Here is a 26,268-nt window from a genome sequence, read left to right on the forward strand (position 1 = left end):
AAAATTACTTTATGATTTCTTGGTATATACATATATCAAGTCATTATGTTATATACTTAAAACTAATTCCATGTTATCTCAATTATATCTCAACTTAAAAAAATCACTTTAGTGTTCCATATGAATTTTTAGTTTTAAATCCTTTCTTATTTGGGAGCCCAGTTTATTTATTTCTTTATTTTTACATCAGCTAAAGTGTAAGAGTACCCTATCAATATTTACTGAGGATGACATCAATGTCAGTTTTCATAACAACAAACTCTCTGCCTTCCCTGAAATAAGCAACCATCAAGAGCCTGCTGCCTTCATTTCCTCTGCTTAGAGACCTTCTCTTTTCTGGCTACCTTCCCTCTACCCTTTATTTGATTATCTCCCCACCACCTGACCCCGCGCCCAATCTTGCTCTTTCAGAGCAAGAACGATGTCTTGTTTATTTCCCACACATATGCCAGTGTCTGTGGTTGAATTAGGGCATTCTCTGAAGAGGAACTGATGATATCTGCTGATTACCAATGAATCAAAAGTCCCAGAATAAAATTCCACAAAAAATTTGTATGTAGGATAAAGTAACTTTTTGAACCTTATAAAACACAGTGCCAACTGATGCAAATATTTATTACTGCTTTATAAAAGTGATAATCATTGAGGAATTGTGGAGCTCAAAAATTCTCAGAAATCATCCAGACAAGGATTCTTGTTTCAGACATGAGGAATGATGTCATGAGAAGCAATGTGACTTGTCCAAGGTCACATAGCTAGTTATATACCACAAAAGTCCATTCTAAATTTTTCCACGTGATGGAAATTAATACTGAGTAGGTACATCAGCACATAAGAAGCAAAATGGAAGTGAGTGGAATATTTCTAGAGATGCCACAATTGATTTTCACTCATGTTTTGACAGAGAGATGGATGTGATGGAGTGAATGACTGCAGTTACTGTTTAAAAAGGTGATGGACTAACCAACATTGGTCTTAGCAAATGTTAAAGAAAGTGTCCGTCCTTCAGTCCAGCTCCAAGTACTGATCTTAAATATTAATTAACCACAAGGGTTCAAGCTCAAGGGCACAGGTACCAACAACTCAGAGTGTGACACTGAAAGATTTCAGGAATGCAAGTCCAAAGAGAGCCCCAGGAAATATCCAGGAAGCAAATGGTCATGAAGTTCTAGAATTTCTTTGAAAAGCCAAAGGATAATCGGCAAACATATTTTCTGTTTCTTTAAAATCATAAACCATATGAATATGGCAGTTATATTTTACTTATGGAAACAAATGTAACATTTCACATTTGAATTTTATGCTTTTCTTAAAATATAGGAAGGTTCCATAAATCTGAGACTCTTGAAACAAGATAAATACATCACAATATTTAAAACATTATGTACAGAGCTACTGCCACAGAAGGATAAAGAGAAAAAAGGAAGATAAATATAAATTGTTAAAAATACATGATCATAGAAAACTAAGTTACTGTGCTGGGTTCCATTCTATGCTTACATGTGCTCTTTCCCATATTCTTAAGCCAATTAAATATTATGCTTAGGCTTTTGCATGATCTATTTCATGTAGCGAGTTTCCTCCCTATGCAAAGAAGAATCAGTTAAAGCTAGGAAAGGTATTGGAACCTAAATGCCAGTTTGTTTTATTTTATCTTTAGATCAACTACATCACTTATCAACATATAGAAGAGGTTTAATTAGAAGAGGATTGTCTTTACACTAAAGTAAATAGTTGATACCTATGAAGACAAGTCATTACAGAATTAAAGTGAATTTTGCTATAACTTAGCACAAGCGAACATGTAATTCCTGTTTCCTTAGAGGATTCTTACCAACAACTTTTTCCTTTCATGGTCAAAGGCAGAAAGCCATTGACTTTCAAGAGGATAGCAAAGCTATCCATAATGCACACCTAGGCCATTAGGATTAGGTGCTGTCGTGTTTCTCTGAGAGAGTGACACCTTTCACACATCCGTAAGCAGTTTCAGTCTTCAGAAATCTATTCACAAATTTACACAGGTCACACATAATTACATGTCTTCTTCTCTTTTCCTTGAGAAAAGCAAGAATTCCACTGTGGCCTAAATAATGGAAGATGTCATTCAGGGTCCATGTTATGTTGTCAAATTCTTTAGAACAGATTGGTGAATAAGGGGGAGGTCCTCAAAGAGAGTCAAATGATAACTAGCCTACTGCTCCCAGAATGTCTTGGAAATTTTGTGGCTCATGAACTGAGTTGCTGCTTCTGAGATTGTCCCTATCCACATTGGACAGCAGAAGAGCACCAGAATGTCTTACTCACAGCTGTGATCACTTGGGGATTGGGGGCAGGAGAGAGGTTCTGGGAAGTCATACTCCCATGCCTATGGGCAGTGTCCTGTACCTGGTCTTCTTTAGTTGGATGAAAGGCAAACAAATTTCTCTACACATTAGGGGATGCTGACATGACAAAATCACTATCCCATAACATTTTCCATAGTACTTGATATAAAGAAACTCAGAGGCCAACATACTTGTTCCTTGCTCCATGCAGTCTCTATGAAAGTCTTTACATTCTGGTTGTTATCAGTACATTATATTACATTCTTGCTCTCTGTGGGGAAGAGCATGCTGGATAGCAGGAAAGGGATCTTTCTGCATCTTTAATGAACACATATGGTCTATGACCATTTACATTTTGCTCTCCTTTCTGTTTCTGCAACTAAGCGAATACAGAATGGGGATCTTTCCATGACTTCAGCAAGCATTCAATGCAAAAATTATTTGTCCATCTTCACATGGTAGTTGCTTCTAAGATTATATATATACAATTTTGGCTATTTGTTATGCTCTAACTCCCCTTTTCTGCTTTTCTCTTCCTCTCCCCTCTGCTCTCCAAGACAGCAGGAGCTTTAATCATGTTTTCATCTGCCGATTCTCCTCTCTAGCACATCACAACAGAGGTACCTTTCCACGAAACATCAAATGTTTTAAAATTGTACCTCTGATTCATTCAGGATCCTGGAAGGAAAGAGACGCTACACTCAAAAGGTATTAAATGAAAATAATTTAATAGAGATACTTAAAGTAAGTTAAGATGGTTGATGAAGCATTCAGGACTCAGCAATGAAAAGAGCCAATGCAATCACCTGGTCTTAACAGGCAAGAGAGGGAATGCAGGCACCAGATTCCAGTGAGCATTGGAGCTTTGGAAGAGCCAGCGGAGGTTACCCATAGAAGGATGCAGCCACCTCCTTAGGCTAGAAGGTGGGGTGTGGTGGGAGAGATCTTCCAATTTTCTACTAATGCCTACCTTGGGCAAAACTCCAGAGCAGCAAGAAGAAAAGGGGCTCCCAGATTGTGTCTAATCATGGAAAGTGGCCTTTGGGGGCTGCAGGTATTTCCAGCTCCTGGTCCCACTTCTATGTGACATTTTGCTCCCTCCACTCTCTTCCCTGGATGTGCATCCTGCAGCTTGTGCTGGGGCAGCTGCTCTTCCATGGCCACAGCTATCGCTGGGCTCTGGAATGCTGTTTCTGTCACGTGCATGTTTAGTCCTCCCCAGTTTTGCATATCCTTGATACCTCATCATCTTGTTTTGGCTCCGTTAAACCTATTCTGTGTAAAGTCCCTTCGTTCACATTGTCCTCATTAAAACTTCCATTCCTTTGCAAGCACAGGGAGGATGGCTTGCCCAGTCTTCCAAAAGGGAAGAGCTGGTGAGACTTGGGGAAAACAACTGTGTCCCATCTTATCTCTAATAACACTCTTTTTGCTTTAAAAAGAAACACATGAATTCAATGTATTCTACAGAATAAGAAACATCTTTATAAGATTCTGTTTAATACTTCAACTCTTAGCACAGTGCCTAGTATATAGTAGGTATTCTGAAATATACTCAGAAATTATTATTAAGAGAAATAATAATGGATATATGCTGAAACCTTATAGCAGTCTCATGAAATAGATTATGATATAATTATTACAATTTTATACATCAGGAAACTGAGACTCAGAATAGTTTAGTAACCTGGCCAGGGTCACACAGTACAGAGATGATTAAGTATGGTTTTGAAACCAACGCTCTGTCTCCAGAGTACCTAATCATATCATAAGTTCATACCGTACTGTTTTATATAAATCACTGTCATGTCATATTATTATCATCATTGTGGTAAGTCTCTGAGATCCAGGTTTAAAGACAAACAAGAAGGAGATGACAGAGCTGCTCCTCAGTAGGCTGGATTACATTACATTATACTCACACAGGATTCAGTGGAGGAAAGACTGTTCTACATGTGGCCAAGCCCAGAGAGTTTGCAGGTGTACAGTAGGTGTCCAGCCTGATCTTCGTCAAACATGTTTAGGGTGCAGCCTGTGGCAGGGTGGGAGGGTGGCAGATGGCACCCTTTTCACTTTTTTTGGATTCTTCAGTCTTCCACAGGATGTGAAAGAATGTAACTGTGTATGGAAATACATTCCCCAAGTCAACAAATAAACTAAACACAGGAGGAGGGAGGGGAGAAGCTTGCCCCAGCCTGGCAATGCTTTAGTTTCCAGAAGTCTCCACATTTGTTACAAATGGAGAGGCCATAAAAGCAATATTGCTGATCATGAACATTTGACAATAAGATTGCTTTGGCAAAGCTTCATGTTGCAAAGATCATACTCAGTGGCTGTTTTTTCTCAGCTCATTTTCTACAAACAAAAAGTAAAGTGCTTTTCGGCACTGCTTGATATTTGTGCAGATGAAAAAATACACAAAAACACCATACTTTCTAGGTTTTAAAGCCTTGCTTCTCAATGTGTGGAATGTGGACCCTCAGTATGGGCATTTTGGGAGCTTGTGAAAATGCAGCATCTTGGGCTCCCCTCCTCCCTGCTACAGCAGAATTTGCCTTTTCACAAGATCAAAGTGATACCTGTGCACATTAGAGATTGAAAAGGAGTACTGTTGGCAGTGACCTTCACAGTCTGCCTCAGAGCCTATGAGTACTCACATCCCTCTGCATCCATAATGTGTCAATCAGCCGCTGACTTCTCGTTGTTCCCTAACACGCCTGCCCACCTTCGGAAAGTGTGCTTGTACGGCTGAATCAGGTACTCCCCTTCTCCCACCAAGAAAACTCCTAACCTCTGCTTCAAGTAACTTTTGAATGTCAATTGTCCTTTGTGGACTTAAACTTTCCAGTTTCTCTTCTCCCAGGCCCATTCTACAGAGGCAGTCACTGTTAACTTTTTTTTGAAACTTCTGAAATTTTGTGTGTCTATCCAAGCATCTGAAATATATGTTCTATATCTTTTCTTTTCATATTTGACAAAATACCATATATATCAATGTACACCTTGTTTGATTTACAAGATGTACATTGTTAATCATTTTAATTCATTTTAAAGTTCATTCATTTTAAAGTTCTCAGGTTGCTATTACTTAAGAGTATTTCAGTGTGTGTGTGTGTGTGTGTGTGTGTGTGTGTGTGAGTGTGTGTGCGTGTGCACGTGCGTGTGTGTAAATAAATTTACTTAATCAGTGTTCAAATGATAAACCCTTATTTCCAGGGTTTATCATTTGTTTGTTTTCCCTTGTTATTTCAAACAATGCTGGTATAACACATCGCTTTACAAATTCTTTTCCCACTTGAACAACGTTTTCTGTAGCCTTCAGTTGAGGAAATGGATCTACTGAGGGGAAGGCTGTGTGCCTTTTAACTTTGGTAGGTATGCTGGATATCCCTCCAAGTTCTGGCACCATTTGGCACTCGAGCAATCATGTTAAGATATCTGTTTCCCATACCTTTTTCCTGTGCACCCCGAGAAAGAAGATACCTATGAAGAAGAGTTCCGGGTAGCTAACTGGGTTCAAATTAAAAAAACCCAAACAAACAAATAAACAAAACAGAGCCCAGCATTCAACTCTACATGGGATTGTCACACAAACTGCACTTCAGAGAGAAGCCTGCACCGCCTGCGTCTGCACGGAGCTGCCCGGCTGCACTGTGTCTCCGCCGTCAGCGCCAGCCCTTAGAAAGGAGTTCCCGGAACCCTACTTCACCCAATAGCACTAAGGCTTCTTATCCCATCCAGTTGGAGCTGTGTAGCTATATCCTCGTCAACATCTTCACCAACAAATCAGAGTGGCTCCATTTTGACCAATCGGGACAGTTTCTTTTGGATCAATCAAACTGCAAGAATTTGGAGTCCTCATTTACAGGAGCATGAAGCAATCAGGGATCGGGAGTGGGGACTTCTGTTTATGTAATCCAGCACCCCCCCTGGCTCAGAGAGAGCATTTCCTTTTCCACCAAAGATTGAGGACTGCATTTCCTTTGCTAAGCTGAAACACTGAAGCTGTCTTCCTGGAGCAGAGCGAAGTGGAGCAGATCAGTGCAGGCCAGAGCAGACTGGTACAGAACGGAACAGACCAGCCTAGGGCAAAGCAGACCACTGAGGAGCAGAGCAGAGTTACTTTGCCAGAGAGGGGCCTGGCCCCAGGACTACCTTACAACCATGCTGTTTTCCCCAGCCATGCTGTATCACAATTGAACTGCTTTGCACTGAATACAGTTTCCTTCTTCACTTCACTCCAAATTAAGGATTCCTGCTGTTGATGAATTGGTGTCAATGACCATCCATCATTGACAACCATCAGTAGGAATTATCAAACGTTTTTTCTTTCTTCACTGGGAAGTTAAATCTAGGCCATTATTATTATTTTAATCCTCACGAGTGGATATGTTTTTACTAATTTTAGAGAGAGAGGAAGAGAGAGAAACATCAATGTGAGAGAGCAACATCTATCCGTTGCCTCTCATATGCACCCTGACCTGGGATTGAACCCACAACCTATGTACGTGTCCTGACCGGTGATCAAACCCATAACCTTTTAGTGTTTGGGAGGACACTCCAACCAACTGAGCCACCTGGTCAGGGCTAGGCCAAGTTTTGACTTTACCTAGGAGTCTCCCATAGGAATTTACTAGGAGAAATACAATGAATGTGGAGGGGAAAGAGAAAGTGTATTCTAAGAGAGGAGTACTGTTTATAGACAAATGCGAGATTGAGTCTGTGGAAGTGGCTAGAGTTTGGAGGGGTGGGCAGTTGGCCAGATCACACAAGGCCTGTTACACCTACTACAGGAGAAAAGATGGGACCACATTCACAAGGACACCAGGAGAATATAGTGTTGATAAGTTAAAACAAAATATTTTGCTGTTTCTTTCCTTCAGTTAAAGGGAGCCATCTATTCTTGTCAGGGCACTGACTAACACTAGCAGTGTCCTTCTAATTGGCTTATTTGTTCCTAAAACAAGGTGAGTGTACATGTGGAAGGGCTGGCTGATTGTCAGGGGGACAATGTTTAGTAAATCTGGAAACCAAAACATTTCTTTCTGATGATTGTGCTAACACAAAATTTTCTATAATGCTTTTATTAGAACTGTACAGTTGTAACCAAAACTCTCTTACTATTACTGCCACTTTCCCTTCTCCCAATATTAATAGATGATCACAATATATTTTAGGAAATTTCATGTGGAAGATTGACACCTGTTCTATTTTCCTTGTATCCCCAAATGAGACAGTTCTAACAGAACATTGACAACTCTTTCAGATTTCCTGTTTCACTGTTTCAATTTTTAGACATAAAGAGAAATATACTGTCACTTTATCAGAGAACTATAATTTTATTTAAAAAAGAAGCAATAATTTTTCACAAATGAGCATTTTCAGCAAAGAAAGTCTAGATCATGAGGCATGTAACTAATCAGGCACTTTAGGATAATGATAAAAGGTCAAAATTAAGAGTCACCTATTTATCTTTAATTATCAGTGGATATATGAAATGGGTGTATTAAATCTAATCATCTTAAACTTGGTTGTTATTTGGACCATAATATTCCAGAGTTAAAGTTACTTGTACAGAATATTAGAATTAGAAAAAATCTGAGGAATTTTTTAATTTAGGCTCTGTTGTTATTAGCTCAGTAGAAATTTGTTTGGTTTTATCTTTAGGTCCAAATTTCTTTTTCCCAAAATAAATAAAATCAGTGTAATTTAAATTTCTTTTCCAGTAATACTTACTTGTCCTCCCAATAATTGTTTCTTATGCTGTGAAGAAACAATTTTTACATTTCCTATGCTTTCAAATTTCTCAAAGGATTATTTATGTTGATAATATAATTTTTTAAGAACAGGGGCTGACATTTTAGAAAAAAACTGGGCAGCTGGCTGACAAGTTACCTCAGGATATCACATTTTGAAAGCTATCTTTCATGACAGAATGAGAGAATCCAGGTGTCCATCTGTCATTGTTTAGCCCTGCCCTAGCTCATCACCCCTGCCTGGCTCATCAGGTCTTTGAACCTCAATCATCAGATTTTTGAACTCAATAGTGTATGTAGTATCTAGTATCTTCTGAGTCCCAAATCCTGATATTGATATCGATGTCCTAGTTGCTTAGAAAATACTAGGAGTACTCCCTGTGAGAGCCTGATATATTGGGAGTATGTGATGGCAAATATTATAAACTATTATTTTCTTAACACTTTTATTATTGTGATAGATCTTGTAACAAATCACGTGACATACATTATCTTTTTTAAATTCTGATGTGGAGATAGTATGCTGCTCATTAGGCAGCTGAAGTAACAGGTTTTCTGAGAGGCTAAATAAATTGCGTGTTGTTACAGAGCTAACCGATAGTAAGGAAGGGAACTGTTTGAGAACAAATTCGCACCCCTGACTCTAAGAGGATAGGATGTAGGTTGAGAACTTCCTTTCTAAACAGAGGACTCTAATACTGAGTGACAGCTTTAGAAAAATGAAATTCACATATACTACCAGTTCATTTGGATTCTACTCTATTGAATATGTGTTTAAGTTAACTTCTATTATTAATAAATTTTTCTGAATTAATATTTTAAAATGGAATAAAAGATCTTTCAAGTTCTCAGGTATTTACTTTAAGATTAAATGAAGTTACAAGTGACTGTGATCTGCTGTTGGGAACCTAGCACTTTAAAGGAAGAATTTATACTTGATGTTGAAAATAATCTTTCTGGTCGTAAGTCTGAGAAAGTCTCTAGAGCAAACCCAAAAGATTTTTTTCTCACATTAAATTTAAAAAATAGCATGAACGAAAGTCATAGGGAGTTTCAAATATATTGAATCTATATCTTTCTTTTGAAATTTGATTTGTAAGTAGCTATTTAATTGACCTGGGCAAAAAAAAATGTTACTTAAAGTCCAAAATATAACGGAGCTAGATGACAATGACAATTATTCAATATTCATTCAATAAACATTTACTGAGTCTCAGTATATGCTCAACATTGTGCCATGCATAGAGCATAGCAGTGAAAAGAGAGGGGTTGTTGCCACAGCTCTACATTGCCTCGTGAAGACTGAGCAGATGGCTGGGTCAGCGCACTAAAAATCTCTAGGTTAAATTGAATTTAATGTCATCCTTTAGGACAGGGAATTATCCCATCCTCATGGATATTTTGAGAGCATTAAGTGATATAACATATATGATTATTAGAAATAATAAGTGATATGTTGAAATAATTCCATAAGTTCTTTAGTAACATATAAAGAACAACTAATTAAGCATATTATACAAATACGTTAAGTCAAAGGAAATGTATTAAACTTAGCAACTAAAACAAAGAAGCTGTAACACATATTTGCCCTTATGCTATCTGAATGGTTTTGGAGCACAAATATTCTTTAAAAAAAAAACAACCCACACACAAGATTTTACTTATTTATTTTTAGAAAGAAGGGGAGGGGAGGAGAAAGAGAGTGAGAGAAACATTAATGTGCAGTTGCCTCTTGCATGCCCCTCACAGGGGACATGGCCTGCAACCCAGGCATGTACTCTGACTGGGAATTGAACTGGCAACCTTTTGGTTCAGAGGCTGGCACTCAATCCACTGAACCACATTAGCCAGGACTTTGAAGATTCTTGAAATAGGTCTTTATCAAAAAAACACTTAGAAAGTATACTCACCAAAGTGTTCAAACTACATACACTATTGAGTCTTGCCTTGTAGAATAGTGAAAAGAGTAGATTTGGCATTTGGAAATCTTGAGCTTATATTTTCATACCTGTAAAATTATAACAGTAATGGGACCATCACACAGAGTTATAGTGGGTCTCAGAACAAATCATGTGTACAAAATTACCTGGAAATACAGGTATAATCATTCAAATATAAGCTATTATTATTTTTGATTAATTGAAATTGGCTGTCTGTCCAGAAAGTATTCAGCCATGTACCATGAAAAATAGAGACATATACTGAAGAAGATACAGGGACATAGGACAATCACCCCTCAGTCCCCTTCAAAGTAGGTACCTTGGGATCTCACATAGTTCTCCCAGTCACCACCAGCTGCTCCACCATATATTCCTGAATCTCATATATGGTCTGAAATCTCTTCCCTTCCTAAATTGATTTTAGTTTTGAGAAAAGCCAGAAGTTGCAGGGCGCCAAACCTGGGTTGTAAGGGGGCTGAGTCACCTGGGTGATTTGATGTTTCACAAAAAAATTCTGCATGAGATGTGATGCATGAGAAGGTGTGTTGTGGTGATGAAGCTGTCAGTCACCAGTTGCCCATAGCTGTGGCCTTCTGAATCATCCAAATAGTTCCCGCAGAGGAATGTTCAAGCTTAATGCACAATTTGATGCAGATTCATTGCTCTACTCACTCAATCATTTTGAATGCAATGGCCGCACAGTACACATGCTCACTCAGCGGTGTCCACTACCCCCACTGACTAGTACAGTGAAGTTATCATTGTTCATGTATGTGCATTCCTGTCCACTCTCCTGAATTGTCAGGTTACATCGATGTTCTGCAAACTGTTCTCGTCATAGTAACAGTGGCTCTACTTTTTCTGTACAGACCTCATATCTATCTGGTAGATTTTCATACACATTTTTTAGATTAAGTCCATAATTCACAGATATCTTGGAACAACCCTTATTTGAATTCATAGTATAGCATACAAAAAGAATTTCTAAACCTTGGGAAATGTGTATATCTGTGTGCATGTAGACTTACCTACTTCTACTATACATCTTAACTTTAGAAAATGTCAGGACAAAATTGCTTACCTGTTTGAGGTAACAATTCATGGGCAGGTATAATTTAAAATTCTATGATTTTACATATACAACATATGTAATTTTAAGGACCAGAGACTACCATTCAGTATGACTCCTAAACACATGAAAGTGAACTTAAACTCAGTATCAGTCTCAGCTCTATGACTTTGTGATGATACTGTGATCCCAACAGCGTTCTGTGAAAGGAAGATATCCCTAAACCAAAGGCCCTTAATCTCCTGAACTCTTTGGTGGATTTGGACATTTACATCCAGAGATAACAGCTGCGAAAAGCCGGACTACTCTGCATGGTAGAAGAAGATTTTTGTAGCTCTCCAAACATCTTGCAGGGAGGGGATAAGGCGATGGGAGATGGAGGGTAATGGATGGCAGGGAAGAGCCCAAATCCTTAGCAACTCTATTAAACCTGAAAGATGACTGGTATAGATAAATCTCTGGTGGAAACCAGTGACAGTTGGAATCTAGGTCACTTTATTACACTGATGAGAAAGTGTACATGGAACCAGGACTCCAGAACACAGAGGATAATGTAAGCCTTTAAGTCTCTGCATAGTTGCAGAAGGGTTTTGGACTCTCAGACTCTGAAATTGGGAGGTATTTGGGCATATTATATGTATCTAAATCATCAAGGGGGCAAAGAAGCCTCAACTTTTACCTGCGTTAAACCAGTAAGATATACATTTAGTTATTTGTAATTTTTAACTTCCCCATTTCCAAAAGGAGAAATAATGCTTTTGTTGTATTACTTAGTATAATAGAATTTAACAGAGTGGAGTTAACCCAGGCCCGGGCTTCTCTAACATGGGGAGGGGATGTGGAAGATGTGAGCGGGGACGGCAACTTTACCCTTAGAGGACATGTGTTAATGTCTGGAAATATTTTTGATTATCACAAACAGGGGCTGCTGTTGTCACTTTGTGGGTAGAGGCCAGGGATGCTCCTCATCATAGGATGTACAGGACAGACTCCACAGGAAACAATATCTAACCCAAAATGTCAGTGGTGTCAAGTTGTGAAACCCTGACTTAGGCCAACCTTTCATGAAACAAATGAGAACCAAAGATCAAAGAAGGTCAGTGACATGCGAAGTTACACAGGGAGCATATAGAGGAGATAGGTCTTTTACAGTTTTTCCCATTACACTATGGAACTTCTAAAAGCTAAAAATGGAACTGTTGGAAAATATAAAGCTTCTTATGACAAATTTAGGCTTACGGTATACAATACACAATTGAATAAATCTTTAAAACACAGTCCTGCATACATTGGGAAATCTGGGCAACCAGGAAAACAGAGAAATTCATTATGTAATATATATTTGATTGAATGTAGTAAGAGCTATTTTTCATATTTAACCAAAATACGGCCCAGCTAGTGGTTCTCAAAGTGTAGCATTCTTCATAATAACCAGGGGGAAGGTTGTTAAAAAACAAACAACCCCACACCAACCCCAGAGGTTCTGACTCAGTAAGCCTTGAGGGCAGCCTGAAAATCTGCATTCTTAACCAATTACCAGGTGATGCTATTGCTACTGGTCAGGAGGTCACAGTTTTTTTGGGGGGGCAAGTGGGGAGGTGACACTTTGAGAACCACTGGCCTAGAACAGGTACTCCACGAATGTTAGTCCTGATATTGTAGGTTTTAAAAATATAATCTCACTTTAGAAAATATTAATCAATAAAGCTAATTCACACTTAGATGGAAGAACCAAAATTAACTTTATACCTCATATAACTTAAATACTTTTCTTTAAAAATGAGGAAATTAATAGAACTTTTTAAGCTTCATTGCCAAAAAAAGAACCCCTTTCAACAATAGCCAATTAAAAAACATCAAATGAAAATCATTTATAGACAGTTTGAGCACCGAAAGTGTTATCTTGAAGATATATAAAGTCAAAGATTGTGAGTACAACTAAGAATGTACGTATCATTTTTAATAATACATTTATGAGGAATATTGTAAATGCCGAACTGAGTAAAACCTGGTTTGATGAGGCTCTCGTGCCAAGCTAAGTCTACAGGGAAAATGCCTATTGACATCAATAATATAAAATCAGGCCCTGAGGGACCATAACTGTCTCTTCAAATTATTTGGGGAAACATGGACATGTTTAGTCAATTAAATATAGCATAAATGATAAGTAGTACATTCCCACTATAAGTAATCAATATGCAGCTGTTAATCATGATTAATAGAATGAAAAGTACCCCAAAAGAAATTTATTTTAGTAACATTATTTTCATTCCTTTAATTTAATGAAATGAATGCAAGAAATTCCAGTTACTTAAAACAACCTGTTCACTCAGTGAAGGTGCTCTAATTAACCAGCCTTGTGACAGTCCCCCCATTGAGAGACACCCGATGACTGAACATTCAGCTTCCCCTTTAGCTCCTTACTTCATGAAGGCGGTTTACACAGCCTTCGTTTTACTAACTCATGGCATCCTGTCCAAGGGATTGAACTTCACTTGCCAAGGGCACACAGGAAGCCAACCCCTTTCAAATGTGCTACATTTGTCTTCAGTTTTTTACATATCCACCTATCTTCTAAATTTGGTGCCATCTGCTGTAGCATCATCTCTGGTTAAATGTTATTAAAATTCCTCGCCTGTACCACACTGCTGCTGCAGTCGCACTCGCCCTGCTACTTCTCCAGGCTTTTCTGCAGCATTCAAGGAGAGCCTGCTTTTTTAACTAATTCCCATGCCAGGGCACAGTGTGAGAGCCTAAAACAGAATCAGCGCTCTACGGTTTCTTCTTTTACTAGGAGAGTGAATAACTGCTCGTGTCAAAGCTGGGATTATGCCTCCAGGTCCCCTAAATGCAGCACAATTTGAATCAATGCAGTTAGCCCAGTATCATTCAGTGCTAGAATCAAATAGCGCACTTACTGCAGTATTCACCTGGTTACTAAGTAGGCAGGATTTATTATTTGCGGAAGTCACTTAACTGCCAGGTTCTGCAGGCTCCATTCTCATATTATCGCAATCACAACAGAAGACACATACAGGAAAAAGATCTAGCTCATTCACAAGGGAGGCAAATCGGCGATCAGGCAGGAGCAACATAACAGCCAAGAACTGCAGTAAAATCTCTTCAAACTAATAGCCACATCTAATACTCTCTCCTGCAACACCTCTGAGCAAATGGATTGCATGCAGAGTTTAAACAGTCAAATCAACATTCACTCCTTGATGGTTAGAGATGAGGCTTGATAAGCAGACCCTAATTTATGATTCATTTACTCCTTAAATGCCTTAAAGCTAAGACTGCTAGAACGTTCACTCTGTTTATTCAGGCATGCTGACAGAACTGGAATCTCTTAGTAATTGCTCCCTGCACCTCTCAGCATGGCTGACAGGCAGCTGCCAAGATTATAGCACATAAACCACTGAATCATGCAAAAATATTTACCCCTGAAAGATGTAGCACAAACTCAGCTTCCTCCAGCTTCCATAGCCCCTGAAGTGTTAATCTGAAGGTAACAGTTCCATGAGTTTTCACAGGCCAGCAGTGTGTCTCCTACACTTGACCTAGACAGACTTACATAAGAAGCATCGGGACTGGGGAGCTCGCTGAATGTCATCACCAGCAAGAGTAAGAAGTATTGGCAGCAGCAGGCAGGCGGGCAGGCTGGGAGTTTACATGAAAATCATGAAGTCTTTCTTGTGTTTCTCTTCTGAAATGTTTTGGAAGGAGAGTTAAGAATAGTTCAGAAACTGGTCTCATTCTTTTTGTGGGAAGAATGACCAGAAGCATAAAACCTAAATCTTCCAGCAAGTGCAAGACCCTGCGTTCTTTCAGTGTTTGCAGTAAACCAAGCAGAATGAATTGCTGTCTGTAAAGTACTGTGCCATGACACCTAAAATGAAGGGAATGTAATGCAAAGTAATGACTCAAAGGCTGCCACCAAGAGCTTTTCTCTTCCTTTAACTCATTGTGGTGAGTAAAGGGGAACATATGTGTATGTAATGAGAGCAATAGTTGGAGGTGTGAGTTGGTTTGCAGGATGATAGCTAAAGGGTTGCAAAGAGTGTTCATGTTCCTTAAACACCTTGCTGCAAGCAAAATGAGAGCATTTTTACTCTTGTATATCAAATTCAGCGTGGGGTGGGTTAAACTGGCTGTGCTAATGTGTCTCAATTTGAGATATTTTCATGAAAGCAATAAGAAAAACAGGTACCTCTCTGTGGTGGTTTGCAGATAACTATCAGATGTGTTCATTAATTAAACTTCCATTGTAAATACCAAAAAGGAAGATCTGAATTTCAGCATTCAGATTTGGTGTATAATAAATCTTTCGTTAGAGTTTGAAAGCAGTATCTCAGAATGGGGCAAGAACATAAACATGCTTTTGAAATACGCTTTGTTAGACTCACTTTTATATTGGGGAGGGGGATATTTTAAAAATTAGCAAATTAAAAACCAAATTAGCAAATTAGCAAATTATACTGTCTCCATCTAATTTCCATTCAGCTATCTCAAATGTGCGCAATACATGTCCTTGAAAGCAAGAAATAATGAAACCAGTCCTGTATTCTGATTCTGGGTACAGTGTTATGGTATTATTAATACAAGATGTATTATATTAATTAATTATATATAAAATTGTGGTTTGCTATGGGGATGTGGGCTAAGACACAATTCCTAAGACAACAGAAATAGAGAAGAAGCCATGCATCATTTAAAAATAATCTTAATGTGCTGCTCTCAGCTGGGAAACTTGTCTACTAATGCATCACACAGACTAGAAATGGGGAATAAGAGAATTTTAGGTGCACGAAACGACATAATGATCTAATTTCACTTCATCATTTAACCCCTAAGGAAACTGAGGAAGAAAAGAAGTTACACGGTGTGCCTAAGGGGACACAGAGGAAGAGGTGAGTGTAAAGTGCTTTTCCGGATACTCACACAGTATTTTGCCTATGGGACCCCACTGAATAATTGTCCTTGGATACGGGTGTAAAGGTATGATTTTTTTTTTAATCATAGAAATAGCAGAAAACAAAGTGGAGTAGCACTAGTCTTTTTAGCAGTAGCCTGATTTTGGGAAAACAAGTTCTGTAATGGATATAATGAGAAATTTTATTCAATTATTTCTTACAACTAATAAACATATTGGTGCAACATTGAGTTAAATTTTCAAGATATAAAAGCATTCTGAATATTAAGCGATGGAAACCACTTTGGTGGTTAAGATCCTTTTATTTTGTTAGTGTCGATTGTGGTGTTAGGCTTTTCTGTCTCTTGTAGAACTGATGTACATGAAATAAACAGGCCATAAGAAGCATGGAACTGGAAAATAGAATGTTTTAGAAAAGATTTTTGACTTATTACCTTTAAGTACACTGATCCCCTTGTAGTCAGGCATTTGTTTTCACCCTTGCATCCCTGCCCCCAGCACTGTGCTTACTGGGCCCTCAATAAATGTGCGCTGAATGAATAAATAGAGGGGAAAAATACATCTATAATAATCCATTTATATGAGTTGCATATACTATTGCCTAGTAGTGTTCCTTGGAGGAGTCATTTTAAGAAATGTAAAAAAAAAGAAAAGAAAGAAAGAAAAAATTCATGAGCGTATCAGTTTAATTGCCAAAATAAATGAATGCTTTTGAAATATTTGTTAGGAAACTGTTCTATAAAAAAAAAATTAGCATTCTCCTTACAATCTACTTGGGTCAGCTTGGTAAAGGTTTTACAACTCATGAGAGTAATCCAACTGTCACTAGGTTACTCAAATAGAGGTTTTATTTTTTTTCAAGTGACATTAAGTCAGGTCAGTTGACGTTAAGGTCAAGTAACATTAAGGTAGGACTTCACAATACTGGGAAACCCACAGTCCTCTGGGACCTCAGCTCATTTTTCTTCCGCTTAGCCATCCTTAGCATATGGTTCTTATCCTCTAATATGTTGCCTTGTGGTCTCAAAATGGCTGCCTCATCTTTAGCATCCTGACTGCATTCCAGGTAGGGGAACAGGAAGTATATAAGGCAGAAGTCAAGTGCCAGCTGAATCAGCTCTTTCTCCAAGAGCTTTCCCAGATTGCATAGCAACTTTGTCTTACGTCTTAAGGGTGAACTATGAAAAATGCCATCACTTCTGCAGGGGAGTCTGGAATAATTGTGTTTTCAGTTGAGCCTATTGCCATCCCCAGTAAAGTTTTCTTTTTTTTTTTTTTTTTTTAAGTCAAAGTGGTTTGCTCCCCTGGTATCCATTCTCTCTTAGCATTTAGTTTTGGTAGTTATGGTAAAATCATAAAGCATTTAAGGTGTTTATTTAGTCTAAATTGATTTATCTTCCAAAAGAAGGAAAAGGTTTCTCATTTTGTATCTGGGTCTTCTATGCAAAAGAAATTAGCCTGCTTTTGCAGTAGAATGTTACTTGATTAACAATGGGTTTATACCCACACTGTGGACAAGTGGATGCAAGGAGGAAGCTGTAGATAAACTTTCAGAATGAAAAGGGAATGTAATTCTACATTCACCCCGGACTTACCCCTAAAACAACGTTGTTTAAAGTAGTTTTTCTGAAAAGATTTTGGCTTTGGATGAATAAATGAACACTGAATTAAAGCTCTAATTCTTAAAATTTCTGCAATTACTAAGTAAAATTGTATCTCACTAACTTTGAACAGCGATTCTTACTTTTTTCCCCCCAGTTCTGCCTGTTACCTTGTTAGAATCAGCTGGACTGAAAAGCAAAGTGGTTCCTTCTGCTGGGCCGTGGAGGGGGGTTGATCATATACACAATTAGTTTTTGCTCTTCTTAAGCTGTTTTTCATTTTGGCACAAGGAATAATGCTGACATTTTTTAAAGGACCTAGTACAAGATGGCCCCCAAACGAAACTTTTACTTTAAACTTGGGCAAACTGCAATAGAAGCTCTCTAACTCTAAAGGGAGGAAAAAAGTGACATTCTTGGTTTCTATTAAACTCAACTTTTACATGGAAGGTAGTTGACTTCTGAACCCAACTAACAATCACCTTGACATAACTTATTTAAAAAACCCTGAATAGTGTACTAGTCTCTACTGCACTAAAAAGCCACATAGAATGTGGTATACACTTCACTCACTTATAAGAACAATAGGGAAAATTATTTGCAGAAAAGCAAACAATATCTAGCTGAACAGGAGGCAGCAAAATTAAAATATTCTTAGTATCTGACAGGTATGAGTTTTACAAGTTGTAAACTCAAGGAAGAAAACAACTGTAACTTTCTTCATTTTCCTATAATTTCTATTTTAATGTTCCATTTTGCTTGATGGCAGAAAATTTAATTATTTCAAGGCCAGCTCAATCTGTTTAGTATCGTTTTAGTTATTCTAGGTTTAACTCTGTAAAATGTGAAATTTATTTTTTGCCTTTTATATTAACTAGAGTGACTCTACCAATATAGCCACAAGTCTTTGCGGCTTAGCGCAATGAAATTTATTTCTTGTTCACGCAAACTTCTATCTGGTTGTTCCTGGCTGGCAGGTGGCCTTCCATGTGATTGTTTATGAATCCTGGATCTTTCTGCCTTGTGGCTTCTCTTGCCTCTAAGTACTCAGAGGCAGCCAACAGATGAAAAAAGAGGTCATCAAGAATTACACCTACTTCTCAACCCAAAAGTGACACACATGTACTGGCTTTTATTTTAATAAGGAGAAACAGTCACACGGCTCCACTTAGATGCAATGGAAGGTTGACAAATGTTGTCCCTAGCCAACCAGTTACTTCCCAGAAGGGATTCTAAGTTACTGTAGTCACCAAACTGTCTCTGCCTGTCAGCAAATCAAGCAGTCAACAAACATTTCCTCTCTGCCACGCTTTATGGCTTCTGTGAAGTTCTTGGGTATTTGTAGTCAGATTACCAAATTTAGCTGTTGTACTTGGAACCTCACTTTAGAAATGCTGTTTCCAAAGAGCTAGTCTTGGCTCCCTCAGGCATTTTGAACATGAAAATCTATGAGTAAGTAGAGCTCTAAACCAGCAGAGCTCCATTTACCTAAGGCCAGAGTTCTACTGAAGGTAGAGAATTAAGAGTATAGATGCTGAAGCAGGTAACCTAGACCCATTTGTTTGCTCCTTCTGCCTCATCTCTTTCTTACCCCTCCCAACCTTATCCCCAAACCCTGACATTTCAGTCGGAGAAATGCTTGGGAAAATTAGATGACTTGCCTGAGGCCACATAACTCATTGTCCCTAGGGTTTGACCTACATATAGGTTTTTTTGATTAGGGTCAACTAAATGAAAACTCAATTATTATAATAGACAATAAATAGCAGAGGTTTTCTGGTAGCTATAGGTATATTATAACAAGTTTAAAATGTATTCTATTTAGTAAAATTTCTAAACATATTCTTCATAGTGACATTATATATGCTGAGTCATCCTCTTCTTAATGAAGAGAATTATGAGAACGTTAGGATAATGGCAGACAAATGTTAATCATAATTTATATTTGTGTGAATGTGTTTAATACTTCACAAAGCATGCTCATGCATTTGACGCCCTAATATCGATTTTCAACCTTTTCATCTCACAGCACACATAAACTAATTCCTAAAATTTGGTGGCACACCAAAAAATACATTATATTTTTTGCCAATCTGACCAAAAAAAAAAAAAGATATAATTTTGTTTCATTCACACTGGGAGGCTATCACTGTGTTGGCTGTTGGCTGTTGCCATTTTTTCAATTTGACAATCTAAAGGCAAAGAGGTCAGTGCCCCCTCACTAAAAAGTCAAATCTTGCATGTTTTAAAAATTCTTGCAGTACACCCATGTGCCACAGCTCACCATTTGAAAATCCCTACCCTAGAGACCACTATCCTTACCAGAGCCACACAAGGTCTATAGGGCAGTTGCTTACTTATTCCATGCTTCTGTCAACTGGGAGCAAAGATACATCCCAGATGATGGAATTCTATATGCAGTGCTGTTTGCTGCAGCACATCATTCTGTAGGATTCTACTAATCAGGTGTAGGGCCACATGGATGTGCAGTGGAAAATGTGCGTAAGAAATGTGCAGTCCTACCCCCAAACCTGCCCAGAGAATCTCTCTTACCACTCAGGACTCTGTTATCCACTTGGACTTTGGCAGAGAGGCCCAGGATTTCGGAGATGGGCTCAGATTTGTGAAATACGGTGATGAAGAGATCTTCAGAATGCCAAGCTCTGTTACTATTCTGACTAACAATTAGTCCCCAGATGATTTTTATTTTGGGGAAGAGAATCTCAGAAGTGATCAGTCAACTAGCTGAACAGCTGCAAATGTCTTCTGATTTGAAAACATTGCCCTCTTTGCAGAGAACAGGCAACAGGGCTCCAAATGCAAGCACATTTCGCATATGCAAGGAACTACCCTGTCAGCAAGCTTAATTAGGTAGAAAAAGTTTGCCTCTAACTTCAGTATTGAGGCATGTTATAAATCAACAAATCATTGGAAATCATAGCTAGGAGAAACCCCAATTTTGCTATTGCCCCACATGGCTACCTTGACAAATATAGAAGCAGATAAAATTTGATTTTGATTAGTGTTTTTTTAAGAAAAAATATTTCTAGTGCACATGCCAACCCACAATTTTTCTTTACTAATATAAGACAATTTTTAAAATGTTATATATTAATAGTTTGATATTTAAATTTTGAACCCCAATGCATTTTAGTCTAATAAACAATAACACTTGATATATATGAATGTTAAAAAAACAAGCTATTTTATTCAAAATAAATTTATTTTATAAAACAGAACAGAGTAAATATTGCTGTAAGAAATACCACATCCAAACTATACTCTCGTTGTTACCAGGGAAACTTTGGGAGAGGGAAAATGGTAATAATAACGCTTCCCCCGTAGGACTGTCATAAACGTAGTGGGAAAATATATGGTAGTCACTGGGCATGTGATGGGCAGTCTATCATATTCATTCTATCTTTCTTGTTTCCCTCACATAGAGATGGGAATTTTGATCCCTGGTCAGCAAGAGGAAGACTATTTTTTTTTAAATCCTCGCCCAGGATATTTTATTATTGATTTTTGAGGTGAGTGGGGAGAGAAAGGAAGAGAAAGAAAGAAACATTGATGTGAGAGAGAAACATTGATTGGTTGCCTCCCTTATGCGTCTGGATTAGGGATCATGTGTGCCCTGACTGTTAATGGAACAAGCAACGTTTCTGCTGGTGGACGACGCTCCAACCAGCTGAGCCACACTGACCAGGGCTGAGTTTATTTTTTAAAAAATTTCTTTTTATTCTTCTCTGTAACAGAAAAGTCTTAAAGTGTCTCTTCTTCGTAGAGAAGTCTCACTTTCAGCATGTGTGCTAACCAACAAACCACTGATGGGTTGAATTTTTAAAGTATTCTTACTTCTGATGTACTTAGCCATTGCTGTGTATTCACTCTAGCTCTTAACCAGGACTCAATCCTTTTGTAATGTTTAAGGTCTGGGGAATATTTGATAACATTACACTGTGTGGTCAGATCAGTGTTAAGTACTGACCCTACAATGTACATCGGAATGCAAAAAACAAAACAAAACAAGATCACTTCTTCCTTTGGTGGTCCGAGATGTCTTCTTGGGGAAGGTGGAATTTGTATAGAGAAATGGAGGTGGGGCTGTCACAGGGAAGAATATAAGGAGAGTAGAGTAGTTAATCCTCCTTGAAGGAGAAAGGGAAGGAGAGGAATATTCCAGAATGAAGGAATAGGACAGTTTATCTGAAGCTGAATGTTTGTGCATTATCATGATTAATCATGGGGACAGTTGCCAAGCTTTCACCATAAAAATATTCTCTAGGAGAATTCATCAAGTTCCATTGCCTATTAATTTCTATTGATGCATTTCATTTAGTATTTTCAATGACAGAAGATACCTTTTTTTTTTCCCAAAGAAGTAAAGGCAATGAGGTAAAGTTCATTAGAGGAGTGATTTATGCATAATATTTTAAAACAAAGCACTGTCACTGCCCCAAGCAAATCACAAGTGTTTAGTTTTAGCAATGTTTGCAGTGTCCTTGAAATTTTTAGATATATGAGTTCACATTTACACTTAATACTTATCAATTAAAAGTGTTTTATTATCCTATGTTTGTTATTTTTCAAGTAATTATGAAACAAAACAATGTAGCCCTGTGACATATTTTGACTTGGAATTAAAAAACAAAAAACAACTTGGTTTATTGTCCTACTTTTACCATTAAATACTCTTTTCTTATTTGACTTTGAATATATTTCCCATCTGTGAATATGTATAATCATATACAAAATTAGTGAGACTACACTTAAATGTATTTTAATTTCTTCATTTTAAAATTGCATAATATATTTTCAGAACAACCCCAAATCCTCTATTATATTTATCTTTTTTAAACACCACATTAATGGTGGATGTGATCTGCACAGTTTAAATGGTTTTTTTCCTTGGTAGCAAAAAAATTTTCCAAGGGCTACATAGCAACTTTTGGCCCAGATAAATCTTAATGTCAAAACAAACATCCTGCCCTGGCTGGTGTGGCTCAGTGGATTTAGCTCTGGCCTGTGAACCAAAAGATTAATCTATGTGATTCCCAAGTAGGGCACATGTCTGGGTTGTGGGCCAGGTCGCCAGCTGAGGGCATGTGAGAGCCAACCAATTGATGTTTCTCTTGAACATCAATGTTTCTCTCCCTCTTTCCCTCCCTAACCCTATCTTTAAAAATAAATAAATAAAATCTTAAAACAAACAAACAAACAAACAACAACCTAAAGAAACTTAATGAGATAAAGGACAATTTTAAAAGGAGGTTTCTTTCTGCTCCTGGTTGGGGCTTACGAGGAATCCTGAAATATGTGTAATTTAACATTCATTACATCAAATCATGAGGCTTGGCAGTTCTAAAGTGTATCCACCCATACAATCCCATTTGCAATGACCATCCTTTAATGACATTATAATATATTCACACTTCACCACTACACCTGGAGTCAAGGGTGCAGCCCTTAGGAAGAGTGTGTGCTATCTTCAATGTTGAGGATATATCCACAGGAGGCCAACAGCTGATGAACGGTTACCCTAGTCACGAGTATAGCCAAAAAGTTCCTCTGGTAACTTTACTGTCTCAATTTGCCAATAGGAAGACTGAGCTTCCCCTCTCAGAGCCTCTGTGTGTTAGAGAGAACATTTGCAGATATCTAGCAGCACAGACCACTGAGGTACCTCTATCAACAGAAGCCATGGGCAGGTGGGCATCTCAGAACCCCTGCAAGAAAGCCCACAATAGGCTTCTGCATAGTCACACTTTCTCACAGCCCTGAGAAACCCTATAAGACATTTTCATAAGCCTGGGCCCTATATGGGCATGTAATTCTAGCTACACATAAATAAATAACATCAGTACTAATAGTACATACACTTTTTGTTGTGAGATAATTTTGTCCTAAATGCCTATTGCTATACATTTTTAATTCCCTTCAGAATAAACAGAAGCTTTTCTTTACAAAGTGGTTACTGAAAGATGAAGCCCTTTTATTCTGTTTTTCTCTTTGACAAGAACAAATTTATACATCTTCTTTAAGTTTTGAAAACATAAGAGACCCTGTTTTTATTCCTCAAAGCAGATTTGAATATTCTATTTTCACTTTAATATTTTTAAAAATATTTCTTAAGGTTAGTACATTATATAAACCAAAGTAAGACTATGCTTATAGAAACTATAATTAACAATAAACTTGCATTACATGATCATTTGAACTTAGGATATAGTGTAAAAATTACAGTAAAACAGAGTTAGGCAGATCTGGATTGAGATTCTAGCTCTATTAGTTAATAGCACTGTGACTTTTGGAAGTTGCTTAAATTTTCTGAGCCTTTGTTCTTATCTATTAAGTGCAGAGGATAATCTGAAATTATAAGATAATGAGATAATGTGTTTGGCACATCAAAGTTATTTTTAAAATATTACTCTTTTTCTCCTCTCTCCTTCTTAATCAAGTTGAAAGTACAGGATAAGAATATAACGAATGCTTCAATGATAAAGAAAAATCAAGACCTCATCATTTTTATTTTAGGCCTTCTGTTTTCCTCACTTTCTACACTTTCTTAAGTAATCTTGATCTCTGTTGGCCACAGTTATTACCTTTATACTGATGGCACTCATATTTCTATTTCTGGTCCATATCACTTTCCTGTTATCCAAACACTTATAAACTTTTTTTTAAAAAGTATTTTATTTATTTTTAGACAGAAGGGAAGGGAAGTAGAAAGAGAGTGAGAGAAACATGTGTGATTGCCTCTCACATGCCCCTTACTGGGGACCTGGCCCATAACCCAAGCATGTGCCCAGGCTGGGAATTGAACCAGTGACCCTTTGATTCACAAGCTGGTGCTCAATCCACTGAGCCACACCAGCCAGAGCCCTTATAAGCTTTTAAATAATCTCCACACACAAGCCACTGTTAAACTCACATTAACTCTACATTTCCAAAACTGAATTTAGCATCCCCCTCATACAAATGAAAAATACATGAACAACCAGACAATCGGTGTATCATGCTCTGTTTCCTATCATGAATGCCCAAGCTAGAAATTTGGGTTACACCTTAGACTCTTTTCCCTCTAACTTTTTCATACCCAAAAACCCAGTCTTGCCCTTTCTACTTCCTAAGTATCTTTCAGATCCATCTACAGCTTTCCATTCTTACTGTCACTACCCTACTTCAGGCCACCACCCTCTGTTGCCTGAAATTTTGCCACCAACTTTGAAATGGCCTCCCTGCTTCAAGCCTTCCTGCTCTCCAATTTTGTTCATATTGCAGCCAGAAAGAACCTTCTAAATTTATATCAAATTGTGTCCCTACCATGCTTAAAACCCATGATTGCCATTGTTCTAACATGGTTTACATGATATACCCTTATCACATTTTATCTACAATGGGTGCACCGCCTGGACTCCCAGAGGCCTCAAGCATATGTTGCAGTGTTGCAGGCAACAGCTCTCAGTAATGTCCCTCCCTGGGACATTCTCTCAGCTGAAGACAACCTATTATGCAAAGTCACACCCTTCTCAAGGAGGTCTGCATCCAATGACAGCTCCATTCGGAGGCATAAAATTCCAGCCTCTTTTTTCCAGCCAGAGACAATTCTGAAGGTCTGTTCCAATTTCAGGGCTGGGATTGGCTGAAGACTTTGTTGTGACCATATTACAGCCCAACTTCTCCCCTACAGGCAGAGAGAGAAGCTGTGCAGTAGACTGCATTCACTGCCACACAAAAGTTGAAATAGAAAGCTCTCCCCAGTAAATTCCCTACATGAAAACCTCAACCTAAGTCTATTTCCCAGATAATGCAACCTTGACAGAAGACTCTCCCCTGGATATCTTAGCATTTCAGCCTCATACTGCATGACTTCTTCCCTTTGTATAATATGCTTTATCTAGTCTGACCTAATTTCAGTTCTTCAAATATATAAAGCCTGTCCAGAAAAACTTCAAGCATTGTTAATATAATGAGAATGGTTTGCGAGACATCAATGTAACCTGGCAGCCAAGGAAAATGGACTGGAATGTGCGTGTGTGAACAATAACTCCCCTGTACTAGTCAGTGGGGACAGTGGACACCGTTGAATGAGCACGTGTACTGTGTGGCCAATGCATTCAAAATGAGTGAATAGAGCAACGACTCTGCATAAAATTTTGTGTTAAGCTTGAACATTCCTCCATGTAAACTATTCCAATGATTCAGAAGGCTGCAGCTATGGGCAACTGGTGAGTGGCAGCTTCATTGTGACAAGGTGCCCACTCATGCATCACGTCTCTTGCAGAATTATTTTGTGAAACATCAAATCATGCAGGTGACTCAGCCACCCTACAGCCCAGAATTTGTGCCCTGGCTTTTTCCAAAACTAAAATCACCTTTGAAAGGGGAGATATCAGACTGTTGATATGATTCAGGAAAATACAATGGGGAAGCTGATGGCGACTGGGAAAACTACATGAGGTCCAAAGGTGCCTACTTTGAAGGGGACTGAGGCATCATTGTCCTATGTACAATGTTTCTTGTATCTTCTTCAATAAATGTCTCTTTTTCATAGTACATGGTGGGATACTTTCTGGACAGACTGTGTATAGTGCTGTGCCTTTGACCTTGGCACTTGTCATTTCCTTTGAGCTCTCCTCCTTCTC

General features: G+C 38.1%; 1 long non-coding RNA gene across 1 annotated transcript in view; it reads left to right on the forward strand.

Annotated features, from left to right (window-relative positions):
• Positions 1-14,867: 14,867 nt before the first annotated feature.
• Positions 14,868-26,268, forward strand: part of LOC129061728 (uncharacterized) — a 91,888-nt gene continuing 80,487 nt past the window's right edge. Inside the window, exons 1-2 of the long non-coding RNA XR_008528213.1 lie at positions 14,868-15,058; positions 15,944-15,999. This is a non-coding gene — a long non-coding RNA (uncharacterized LOC129061728). The remainder of the gene's footprint in view (positions 15,059-15,943; positions 16,000-26,268) is intronic.

The sequence above is a fragment of the Pteronotus mesoamericanus genome, unplaced genomic scaffold, assembly GCF_021234165.1.
Source record: "Pteronotus mesoamericanus isolate MK-2021 breed Mesoamerican mustached bat unplaced genomic scaffold, CSHL_Meso_final scaffold_651, whole genome shotgun sequence".
In the NCBI taxonomy this organism is placed as follows: domain Eukaryota; kingdom Metazoa; phylum Chordata; class Mammalia; order Chiroptera; family Mormoopidae; genus Pteronotus; species Pteronotus mesoamericanus.